A 2,972-nucleotide genomic window follows, 5' to 3' on the forward strand; every position below is an offset into this window, starting at 1 on the left:
TGCTTTAAAAACTAGTCAAAAGTGCCTAAATCCATGGGCATGTGTTTCATGGGGTTTTTTTTCCTACTAACAGATACTCAGCTGGGCACTGAAAGGGGGAAACTGAGGCACCAAACGGGCAATTGCTTGCACAAAAGCCACCTTGCCATGGCAACGTGCAAAGGTTTCACACCCCCGACCTTACCCACCGTGCTAACACAGCTCCCATCGCTGGGCAGCACGAAAACCTTCAGCAAATCTTGTGAGGATAAACTTTGCTCTCAGCCAAGGGACTTTGTTTGTTGAATTTTCTTCCTGCAGGAATTTCTTTCGGTGTCCAACTTTCGAATCCACCTTCAAAGATGCCTCTTTTTTTTTTTTTCATTTATAAGGTGCAACAGGCTGCAGCCTTGGACGTGGCTCTGGGCACTGCGTGCTGGGTTTATTCTACGTCTGGAGCAAAAGCTGGCCCCACTCTTGCAGGCAAAAGGGGTGACGGAGGGTGGCCACGCCAGGGGGCAGCACGCATGGCTTGGGGAGATCCCAGTTTCAGCCCCCCTGCTGTGGGCTAGCAGCATCCCAGCCATTCCTGGTCCCCCATCCCATGGGCTAGCAGCATCCCAGCCATTCCTGGTCCCCCATCCCTTCGGTTAATCCCCTTTCCTGGCCATGGCCTGTTTGTTCTGCAGAGGTTTGTAACAGAAACTACCGCTTTGGTCTGGCGAAGGTAGGAGAGGAAATGTTTGAGCGTGAAAGCACTGGGAGACGGAGCCAGGGCTGGAAGAACAGCCCATCTCAACCAAGGGCAGCACGAGGGACAGCTGTCCAGCACGTAAACACAGAGGAATGTGGTCCCAGGCGAGCCCGGAGGCTGCATCCCACCAGCCCACCAGGCACAGTGAGGTTCCGGCACCCGGCCATGCCCCGGTCACACTGTCCATCCCGGGAGGGAGTTGATGGTAGCCATGCAGATGCCCCAAGGGAGGAAACGTGGACAAGGGGCAGAAGAGGGTTTAAGAGGGAGCAAAAAAGCTCCTGTCATAACCAGTGCACCACATCCTGGTGCTTGCCCGTGGCTGTATCAGGTCTGGTGAAAATCAGCACCCCCCTCCCCTGGCAGAAGGTCCCACCCTGAACCTCATCACATGGATTTCCATCAGCCTCCCGGCTGTTGGCAGCTCAGGCAGCCCCATTTCCCCCTGGCCAGGGGCAACAGGGTGGGGACAGCCCCGGGGGACATCACAGCATGCCAGGAACTGGTGGTCCCAGCCCCAGGGGTTCCAAGAATGGGAATTTTGAGGAGCAAAGCAGTGCAGGAGGCTGCTCAAACGCAGCGGAGCGAAGGGCTGTCCTCAAACAGGCTCACCTTCCCCACACCACAGCCCGGGCTCCTCAGGAATAGCACCTTAAAACGCTTATTTGGCCAGAGGGAGATGGTTATTCCTGATATTATCCCAGCATCATCCACCCCATCCAAGCCGAGCCTCCACTGCGCTCGGGGCTGTACAAACACAGATGATTTATGGCACAATGGGGTGGGTTTTGTTGTTGGGTTTTGGTTTTTTTTTCAATGGACAGATCTTAAAACTCCCTTTGGGGAGCTAAAATTTTAATTTCAGAAAGGGGTTGGGGGTGGGGGGAAGCAGCGGGAAACCCGAGCTGCCCCTGCGGCTGCTTGGTGGGAGCAGCGCGTGCTTTAGGCAAAACGCCAAATCTCAGGCGCTTGGCAGCAAAGCCTCGCGAGCCAGCCATGCTCCCCACCGGAGTCATGGGAAGGGGCCACGGAGCGGGAGCAAAGGGAGCCCAGGGATCCCCCAAAAATGATGGCTGGTGGTTTGGGTTGGACCCATTCCCCTGGGAATGGTAGGAGGGTGCTGCCAGGGCTCTGCACCCCTGCCCCGCCGCAGGGTGTTGGGTGGCCACCAGCCTGGAAAATTAAACCCAGGGACCCCCAATCCCTGGATCGAGCCGAGGACAGGTTCTGCCCATCCCAGCCTCGGGCTGCAGCCCCCTCCGCCCTGGGGGGGGCACACCACAGCCTCCGCACACACGATCCGGAGAGCTGGGAGAGCGTCACCATAAGCCTGGGAGAAACACTTGGCTCCAAGCAAAGCTCTGGAGGGGGAAGTGAGCGAAGGGGAAAAGTATGTTGCTCCGTAATGCATGGATCCCGCTCGCACGTTGCTGAGATGCTGCATGATGCGCTTCCCCCTTCCCGAGGCTGCACGTGGGGCAGATCAGAGCGTGCCCGGTCCATCCCCACGTTTCCATCTCTAGCAAACATCTGGAAACACCTGGGCACGCGCTCCATGATTCTGGCTGCTGACGGAACACTTGGGAGGTGCTTGAAACCCTCCTTGAACAAAGCAGCCCCCAGCCCAAAGCGCTTCAGAGGCACAAGAACACGTGGGTTCAGCCCCATGCTTGGCCTGGGGGGGTGTTGATGTCACTTTGGCTGCCCTGGATCCCCCCCAGGAGGGAGGGAAGTGAGAGGAGGAGGTGGTCTCCATCCCTTCCTTGCAGATATGCTCATCCCAAACGCCTGTCCCTTCTTCCCAGGTGTGGCCTGGCCTCTCCATCCATCCCTCAGCATCTCCGACTGCCTGAACCAGGGAGCAAAACCCCCTGGAGCGGGACACACAGATGGAGGGGGACGGCGCCAGGCTGGAAGGAACACACTGGGCTTGCTCCTGGGTAAGAAATGCAGCCGAAAAGGCCCGCTGAGCCCTGCCCGGCCGGGTGTTTGAAAGGATGAAAACCAAGAAGTGACCCCTGTTTTGAGCACGGTTGCTGCTTTGGTCATTAAACCCATGGGCAGATCCCCCCCGGAGCAGAGCCTCGTGCAGCGGTGCTCAAGCCCAGGCTCTTGGCAGCCAGGGAGCGGTTAGGGAATGGAAAATGCCCGCAAGCCGCTCGCCCTCGGTGCTGGCTCTGGGGGCCGTGGAGGAGCAGGAACCCTGCTGCAGCTCCTCCGCTTCCCCCTCCCGCAGCCG

This window comes from Eurypyga helias, unplaced genomic scaffold (genome assembly GCF_000690775.1).
Source record: "Eurypyga helias isolate BGI_N326 unplaced genomic scaffold, ASM69077v1 scaffold13963, whole genome shotgun sequence".
In the NCBI taxonomy this organism is placed as follows: Eukaryota; Metazoa; Chordata; class Aves; order Eurypygiformes; family Eurypygidae; genus Eurypyga; species Eurypyga helias.